The sequence below is a fragment of the Triticum aestivum genome, chromosome 2A (genome assembly GCF_018294505.1).
Source record: "Triticum aestivum cultivar Chinese Spring chromosome 2A, IWGSC CS RefSeq v2.1, whole genome shotgun sequence".
Classification (NCBI taxonomy): domain Eukaryota; kingdom Viridiplantae; phylum Streptophyta; class Magnoliopsida; order Poales; family Poaceae; genus Triticum; species Triticum aestivum.
In genome coordinates this window covers 357,136,392-357,145,616 of record NC_057797.1, presented here as the reverse complement: position 1 = coordinate 357,145,616, position 9,225 = coordinate 357,136,392, and the positions used below count along the sequence as shown (strand labels likewise).

Sequence of the window (9,225 nt, the reverse complement as noted above, 5' to 3'; positions counted from 1 at the left end):
TTCTCTTCCACAAAAAACTTATGTTCAAAAAAATGTTCATTTTCAAAACATGTTTCAATTCTAATAAAATATGAATGTTTTTATTCTTTTAGTTATCTAAAAGTAAAGGAATATTTGTGTTTTCTGAAATATAAAATACAAAGCTGATTACTAGACTATTCTATGCAGCACTACTCCTCTATCAGATGTTAGGGTGACTTCTTTACGTCCGCACTTCATATTTTGAAAAGCAATAATAGTATAAACTTATTACTGATGTTTATCAGAAATGTATACCAAAATTGACGCACGGAGCAAGTTTTACGATATTTTTTCGCCCGTTGCAACGCACGGGCATTTGTGATGGATCCGGCCGCCGTGCTATGACAGGGCTATTATGTTACCTGTAACAGAATAATGGATCCCAGATATTCTGTTACCATGGCGCCCTATATAGGCTCGATCCATTTTCCCGAAGTGCTGCCGCAGCCCAGAAGCCGCCCGAATGAAAAAAAGACCCCGGCTCGACCCCAGTTGTCCCGAACCTCCCCCGAACCGATCCTCCAGCCCCCCGTCGCCGCGCCGTGATGCAACCCCAGGCCCCGGTCGCCGCGCCCCCAGGGCCTCGCCGCCGCGCCGCGATGCCACCTCTGCTGCGACCCTAGGGTCCGGCCGCCGCGCCGCCAGGCCACCTCCGCCGTGCCGCCAGGCCCCAGCCGCCGCACTACCAGGCCACCTCCGCCGCGCCGCCAACCTTCCTTGGCTGCGCTGTCAGGCCCTACGTCGCCGCCGCACTACTCCAGCCAGCGTCCCACCGTGCCACGCTGCTCCAGCCGGCCTTCCACCGCGCTGTGCTTCCCCAGCCCGCCTCGCAATGCGACGCTGCCCCAGGCCGTTCACGGCCGCTACCCCAGTCTGTTCACCACTGCCAACCAAGGCCGTTCAATGATGGGTCGGTCAACAAAAGCAATGGTCAGAACTCAAAAGCTTTCCTCTCGTTTCCTTCCGCCTCTGTAGTTTTCTTTTTTGATTTTGGGGACTGAGTGAGTGCATTTTACCAAGGCATTCCATGTGCTGATGGGTATGCTTGCTTAGCACAAAATTCATGAACTGTCAATTTATTTTGAATTGAACTGGTGCTGCTCTTATATTCAGACCTGAGGGAAGAAGACGGAGCTAAAATGATTCAGTTCATCATTGGCACCCTATAACCCAAACAGTGAAGAACACACCCCTTGTACTTTTGCTCTTGTTCCTTCTGTCTCCTGAATTCCACTCTTGATGAGCATGCTTGGTACTAGATAGATACTGCTGTCGTAGTTCTAATACAATATATTACAACAATTCATTGACAAAAATTGTCAATTCATATATGTATGCAGCGGCTGTTCTGATACTACTTCAGTAACCAGAAAAACACAAAAGTTCAACTATACTTATACAAAATAGTTTAATATTTTATTCTATGACACTCAAGAAAAACAGAAATAAAAGAGGTTCATCATGTGATGAACAATAGTCCCAACAAGTGTGCTAGAGATGCAAAAAAATTGATGGCATAGTCGATGCTATTTTTCATCCAATTTCTGAAGAAAACTAAAGTTGATCAGAGTAACTGAAGAATAATCTATTAGTTCTCGAGTATGTGTAATGATGCCATTTTACTGTGCATTTGTTTCCATCGCGACGGATGTATTCCAAGATATGGTTGTATCATTGTGTTGAATAAAAATACCATGTTGCTGCAACATTTTCTGTCAGCTCCTGTCAAGCAATACATGTATGTGAGCATCCTTCTATGTAGTAAGTTCATAGTCGAGAAGTCAGGAACTTCGGAAAAAGAACGTGAACATAAAAAAACCATAAAAACCTGAACCTTATCTTAGGGGAGTTCAAGAAGTCCGTGTCTAGCCGTCTGTGGTGTGTATTCTTATCAGTTCATAGTCGAGAAGACATGTATTCTTATCAGTTTATTTTTCTAGCTGGCAGTTTTGTGTATTTGGTTAGTTTGTGTGTGTATATGTTGCCATCGTGGTATACGAGAGACCACCCCACGAGAAAGTCGCCGATCTGGTCGAGGCATGCTCCTGTTCTCTGTTTTCAGTTGCACAAACATTTAAAAGTTCGAACACCAAACCCTGGTAAGTTCTCCTTACAAAAACTCATCTCTCATATTTGTTCCTATTTTTGTAGGTTCCAGTTAAAACAAGATGCATAACTTCATCATTTGTATGCTTTTTAGTTCATCTACTTCCCGATGGTGAGTCTGATTTCCTTCGTGTTTCCATTTTCTTCATATAGCACAAACAAGTACTTGTGGTTATGCTTGAGAATGAGCACCATACCGTTCACCGCCACCACACCGGGTCGTTCAACGACACAACCCGAAGTAGTTCGACGTCGCAGCTCGGGAGGCACACACTTCACCCCTCCATCCCAGGAGAGCAGTACATCTTGTGCGCGAGCAGTCCGTTGCTGATGTACACTGCTGCTCTAAGCTCCTTGGCCACTACTCCAGTATGTCCAGCATCGTCCCCAGTCCAGCCCCATGGCATTCGGACGGTCGAGTTCATGCCGAGCAGCAGTCCACGCCCATCAGCTCCTATTTCCACTATAGTGGTTGGGTTGCCGTTTTCCTCATCCTTCTCGGTGCGCGACAACCCAGCCCACATGTTGCTGCCGTCCGCCACCCCAAATAGCTTTGGCTGTTCCTCAAGCAACCATTTGGAGAACCTTTTGGTGTTTTTCTACTGGTGATTGATTTTAGCAATTTGTAGCTATCTGCGTATGGAATCTGAAAGTTCAAGATTGCTGCAGATTCAATTCTTGTAGTACAAATGTCCCAGAGTTTAGTGACATCTGTAATTGAGGTACTATGGTCTTGCATCTCCAATGTATGTTGCTGAGCATCCTCCCAATCCGCTCGATCAACTTCTTATTCCACCTCCAAAAAAAATTCTTTTTGAGTTCTATCCTTCGTCACAGGTTCACCGCTATTACCTCAGTGCAAACGTGCCAAAGAGTTTAGTTCAGACTATACTAAATGTCCATATTATAGATAATATTTGCATTGTCTTAAATTTCTGGAAACAAGCTTCAGTACAAGAAAAATGGGCCAGTTAGTTCATCCATATCCAAACCCCCGTCGACGTGCGGCGGCAGGAAACATTTTCAGGTTGTTTTCTTTCTCTCTTTGCTTAGCACAAAATTGCGCAAATGCCTAGCAGAAAAAGAACTTGTTCGTATACATAGGTAGGTTCACGAAATATTGTAGTAGTACTTTGGTGAAAGGATTCACATCAGTTCAATCATTTTTGAATGTTCAGTAAAAGTTCAAATAGAGCAGAGGCTTTCACCTCATTCGAAAAAGCCTAAAAAGCAACAGTACAATGATAGAAAAAAATCAGTTCAAAAAAATATGCTGGAGGTTTGTCGGAATGGCAGAAAAACATCAGTTCAATTTTTCTGTACCATCGCTTCTATTGCTAAATGTTTTAGTCACTTGTTTTCTTGATGCCATCAGGTATTTCCTTAAATACTTCGGTCTTGTGCAGCTGGTACTAGTGTGAATGGGTAGCAAGTTGAACTACCAATCCACACCAAGTTCAGGTATGTTGCCTGTTTCCCACGCGTTCCTAGAAGTTGTTCTAGGATTGGAAAGCTAGCAGCAGCACACTCTTGTTTTCACTGTTTAAGTTCACCTCAATTTCTAATTTAAGTTATGTTCATAGGAGTGCTTGTAATCAATTAGTTTGGTTTTACTTATGTTTCATGAATTTCTAGTACCCTAATAGATTTGGTAGTGACATGAGCTCCCTTTCCACCACTCCAGGATATGCAGCGTTACCCTAGTCCAGCCCCATGGACTAGTAACAGAATATTATTTCGTTACCCCTCAACCCTATAAGGGCCCGATGTGTAGTTTCCACTATCCGAAAACGAAGGCCTACCAATCCTGTCTGTGAAAAGAAAAAACCATGACCCTCTCCAGGTTCAGACGCCCCACCTCCACCTCATCTCTCCGGCTCGGACGCAGCTTCGGTGCCTTAAAGGCACCTGCCTTTGGGTCATTGACATGTGGGCCAGTCACCTGTGGGGCCCACATGACATAGACACAAAGGTAGGTGCCTTAAGGCACCAAAGCATCGTCCCTCCGGCTCCCGTCGGTGCCCAACTCCCACCTTCTCCACCGTCTCAGCTGACGCCCAATGCCACCTTCTAACCCGTCTCCGGCCGCCGCCCAACCCCCACCTTCTCCCCCGTCTCAGGCCACCGCCCAACCCCCACCTTATCCACCATCTCCGGCCTCCGGCCCACCCCCACCTTCTTCCCCGAATCCTCCCGCCGCCCCCGCCTCCACCATCTTCGGGCCTTAGGAAGCCGCATGTGCCCGACCTCGCCCATGGTTGCAGGGGCTCGGCGCTGCGGGGAAGTGTGGAGGCGCAAGTTGCTCCACGACTAAGGAAGGCGCACCCTGGTGCTCGCCATGGCTGAAGACGAACTCCAACCGCCGGGCCGAGAGTAGCCAGCCTTTGTTCGCATGCGCGTCTCCTTCCTACTTCACCTAGGTATGCGCCACCACCCGCCGCGCTCGATGCTCCCTACTCTCATAGCCATCCTCAGTTCGACCCCATGGTGTCGAGATGGACGAGTTAGTCACGAGCAGCAGTCCGCCGCCGCGCGCCGCCCCCTAGCACCACACTGCTCGGGCACCTACTCAATTGAAGAAAGCAGACACTTTCAATCAACGTGTCCCGTTTTCCTTTGCTCCTGTAGTCCACCGTACCTAGAAACTAGATTTTTATTTGCAAAATCAGCTCACCGTACCTAGAACAATCAGTTCGGTCCATCTCCTGATTTTGAAAATATGAATTGTGTTCTGCCAAAATTGATGCTCTGTAGTTCACCATGTATATATGTCATCAGTTCAAAAAAACGTACAGAAAAGTTCAATTGTATGTGTTAAAACCCAGTTTGGTTTTATACTATATGTCAGATTATTAAAAAATATAACAAAAGATTTTGCTCATGTGGCTGTAAGCTCTAACTATATGGCAACAAAGAGAGAACAAGTAGGAAGTATTGTTGTTTCCGTATTGTTAAGTTCAGTATGTATTCCGTTTTCAGTACGTAAACAAACACACATGATATTTATAAGAGCAAAAATTACAAATGGAAATCTATAAGTTCAACTACATATATTACAACAATTGAAATACAAATGGCCGTTTGTGTGCAGTGCTAATGGCAGTACATTTTGGGTTGGGGTAATGGATGTCTGACCAAAGAAATTATTATTGTACTAATGTCAGTACTAATGGCGGTTTGTGTGCAGTGCTAATGGCAGTACGATGGATGATATACTACATAAATTATTGTTGTGTGTGTGACGGATGATACCACTTGCTTTTCATAACATAAAAGATATACATGCAATGTTTGGATTGACGAGGCCATGTCCGCCTCGGCTTTCTGGGATCTTGAACAATGGAATGATGATGCACACTAAAATGGCATACAGAAATCTAAATGCTCACTTGCTATTTGCTAGAGCTGATACTAGGCTTATTTTCATTATGCCACTTGCTACTTGTAGTTATCATGGGTGCCCGCTGGACAGGTTGTTTTTGTTAACATGATATTGGTCAATTAATTTTACAGACCTCTTATTGGAATTGGGGCTGCAACTAAAGTAGCAAAAAAATGATATTAGTCAATTAATTTTACAGACCTCTTTTTGGAATTGGGCCTGCCCCATGATCCGGCGTCGCCCTCCGCTGCCTCAGCACGCAGGCCGTTCACCTTCACCACCCCTGGCCGTTCACCACCACCACCAGCGCCCGTTCAATGCCGCCCCAACAACCCAGTGCGACTTTGTCTCTCTCAACTTAAAAAGCGGTTCAGCTCAGTGCATGTCAGACATTAAAGCAATATTCTGTAGTAGCTTCAAAAAATGCAAATGGTCATGTTTCCACAAGACTGACGGAACACTGCCAATTGAATTGAGCACTAGCGGAACTGTGAAGGTTCGTTCTATAAAATTGCATCAGTTCGCTAGCAAAATCAAATTCAGTTCATCTGCCCTTTGTTAGCTTCAGAAAATGCAAATGTGTATGTTTTTGCAGCACTGACGAAACACTACCAATTGAATTGAACGTTGACCACGTCTCCACCCTCCCCACGCCCGCCAATGCTGCGACCACCCCTCCCCCTCACGATTTCTCGTTGATATCGCTGTATTCATGCTTGTTACGTGAGTTGCCTGATGGAAGTTCTGCAACTGTCAGTCCAGATGGAAGAAGGAGATCCATCCAAAGTGTGAGTTTTGCGACGTCGACGTGCAAGTTCTACAATTATCTGTCCAGATGGGAGAAGGAGATCAATCCAACCGACGCATCTAAAGCGACATATGCAGAGCCATTCGTCTGAGGTATCGGAATAATTCTATGTTTTATGTGTTCACTGGATTTCCGGATTTTTAGCGCAAGTGATGCATTCTGTTTTTGCCTGTTTAGTCCAAGTGGGAGAGCAAAAGTAAGCACTATCTTCTTAGAAGTTGTGTTTGAAACCCATTTTTAATAGTGAAACAAGTAAATCAGTGTGGTAAATGCTTTACTGTTATAGTTCTTAAGTGACTGAAATTTTGACCATGTGTTTAGAGTTAAGCAACTACATAAGTTGCATGCTGTATTGATCTACTTGTCATGCTGAAGTTCATAGGCTTCTTAAAATTTCTAATATAAACAAGCTGGTGGCCGCCCATCTCTGCATGTATTTTATTTCGGATGTAAGTCTCTCTATAGATCATGTTATGAGTAATGCAATTGGACAAGGTTGCTAGGAAGATTTTTAGTTCACCTTTAATGTGATTTGCACTTCATATTTACAGAGCCAAATCCTGGCGCGCCCAGCCGCTGCTCGTGAACCCCGCCTCCATCAGCTCCACTTCACTGGAGCCGTCAGTCCACAGGAATAGGGGTAGCGGATCCCCTATAGCGGTCAAATCCCGGTGCGCCCAGCCGCTGCTTGTGAACCTCGCCTCCATCAGCTCCACTTCACCAGAGCCGTCAGTCCGCAGGAGTAGGGGTAGCAGGTTCACCCAACGTCCGACGCCTTCTTCCATCTCCAAAAATCTTGTTTTTTGAGTTCAGTTCTTCGTCACATGTTTCACTAGCTGAAAAATGCATGGTGTTCTGAAATTGCTTGCGGACCACTAGCTGAAATTGCTTGACGAACAAAAGCAAAGGTTTTATCTTCATCTACTATTTTTTCAGATATTCGTCATATGCACGAGCATGACTATATTTGCTTGTTATGATCTAGTGGGCAACATTAACATTTGGGTAGTCCTTCTGCAGGGCCCAAACCCACTGTCGTGCAAGAAAAAGAAAGCAAAGCCCCAACCATCAGCTGCTCAATCATCAGGTAATTAATCAACACTAAAACATACGTGTCTAATCCAATGTTGCGAAAGCAAGTTTGGAGTTGCCTGACTTATCTTTTGGTGTAGAACTAATAGTAAGATGGAGAAGAGATAATGCAACAAAAATCTTAGATGGGGCAGTGAAGTCCATTGCGCATTCTGATTTTTTGTAGCTCCGGACATCAGTTGTATTGAGACATGGATGGCTCTACACCTGAAGTACATATATCTGACAAGCATGATCACATGTTCCCTTTAGAGTCTGATGGTCGATGGAGAGGCGAAGCGAAAGACGGTTAGGAAGCGCAAGAGAAGTGGCAAAGACAGTAGGTCCATGTGTATTTAACAGCAAGTCCATGTATTACTACATGAGAAGTACTGCTAGTGAGACTTCACTGCCCCATTTCAACAAACTTGTATACGCAATCCTAGTTTGACAAAGTACTCTACTGCCGCTGGTTTCAGTTCCCTCACTGGATTTGCAGGCTCACGACCATCCTCCAACACCCCGTCAGTGCCACTGATTTGAAGGACCTCGGTGAGCGTGTACTTCTCCTGGTATACAATTTCATTCCTCCCTGTATTGCAGTCATTTTGGTTAGTAAACTTGTATCGACGAAGAATAATTGCACCAGGAAGTTCATATCTTAAAACTAGATAAGTTTGAAAAACAAACCATGACCAGTTGAAAAAGAACCACCCTCACCCTATTTTGTAGCTCACCTCTAATTCGTTTCTCTCTACTGCTCTTTTCTCTCACTATTTTGTTTCTCCCTGTACTCCAGCACCAGAGAGGTTTGGACAGACGCTGATCACTAGCTCTCTATGACGCCACCGATCACTAGAACGAAGAACACCAGCAGGATGAGAATGAAGTACATGACATAGACAATGAGGACGACCAAAACATGGAATCCGTACACATAGCACCAACTGCAAATTCGAACTTTCTGTCTATGATGATTTGATTGCTACTTCTTAAAGAAAGTGTACATAACAGTTAGATGTTTGTGCTAGAAAGGAAAACTTGTTTGAATTAAAAACATTGACCAGTACGAATCAAAAACATTGATCAGTTTGATAGTGCTCTCTCCTACCTATCTTGGTTGATGCCACGAATAGTGAAAAAAATTGTATGGGAATGTTTAATTATTACTAGCATGTAAGTTCAAAAAAATAAAACAGTCAGTTTGTCTATGAAATTTGAGGAAGTCCGTCAATAGACCCGAGGAAAATAACATGCTCTTTAGGTGTTGTCACTATTCCTGTGAGCACAAGTTTAAAAAAATGTTTACATTCTGCTCTTGCGTATGTTTTTGGGCAGTACAAGCACATCGCCATAGTGAGTACAGATGCAACACCTTGGGAAGTACTACTAACATTGCCGCGCTGGGCTTTCCGTTTGCAGGGTCCACTAGGTTCCGTCCTGAGAGAAGCATCGCCGGCTGGGAGGGTTCAATGATCTGAACTAGGAAAGTTTAACGTGAAAATTTGCTACAGATTGCATTACTTGAGAATTTTTTTCTAACTGGGTGCAGATGAGCCTGGGCACCGAAACGCCCTACTCACTCTTTATCGACTTCTCTGTATTTTGTGAATAAATGTTTATATAATAAATGTTCACATAGTATACTCCCATGGTTGTACAAGTAAACATACACTAAGTGTAGACGTTCACTACGTGCTTTATAATCAGTTAAAAAATGTCGGGTGAGTTCAAACTAGAAAGACAGATAAGTCCAAAACCCGCACAACAAAAAAGTTTCACTTGCGAAAGAAAATGTGGCACTTCCACATGAAGTTAATAAACAAGGGTTAGAAAA

The 9,225-nt window shown here is 44.2% G+C and overlaps 1 long non-coding RNA gene across 36 annotated transcripts; it reads left to right on the top strand.

The window, feature by feature from the left end:
• Positions 1-469: 469 nt before the first annotated feature.
• LOC123188658 (uncharacterized) lies at positions 470-8,948 on the top strand. 36 transcript variants are annotated; one of them, XR_006495021.1, is made up of 9 exons: positions 470-951; positions 1,135-1,198; positions 2,173-2,239; positions 3,534-3,588; positions 5,709-6,005; positions 6,105-6,409; positions 6,869-7,404; positions 7,490-7,960; positions 8,188-8,477. It is a non-coding gene; the product is annotated as an uncharacterized lncRNA (long non-coding RNA). The 36 variants fall into 36 exon arrangements; XR_006495014.1 differs by having other exon boundaries at positions 3,503-3,588; XR_006495017.1 differs by having other exon boundaries at positions 1,135-1,216.
• The last annotated feature ends 277 nt before the right edge of the window (positions 8,949-9,225 follow it).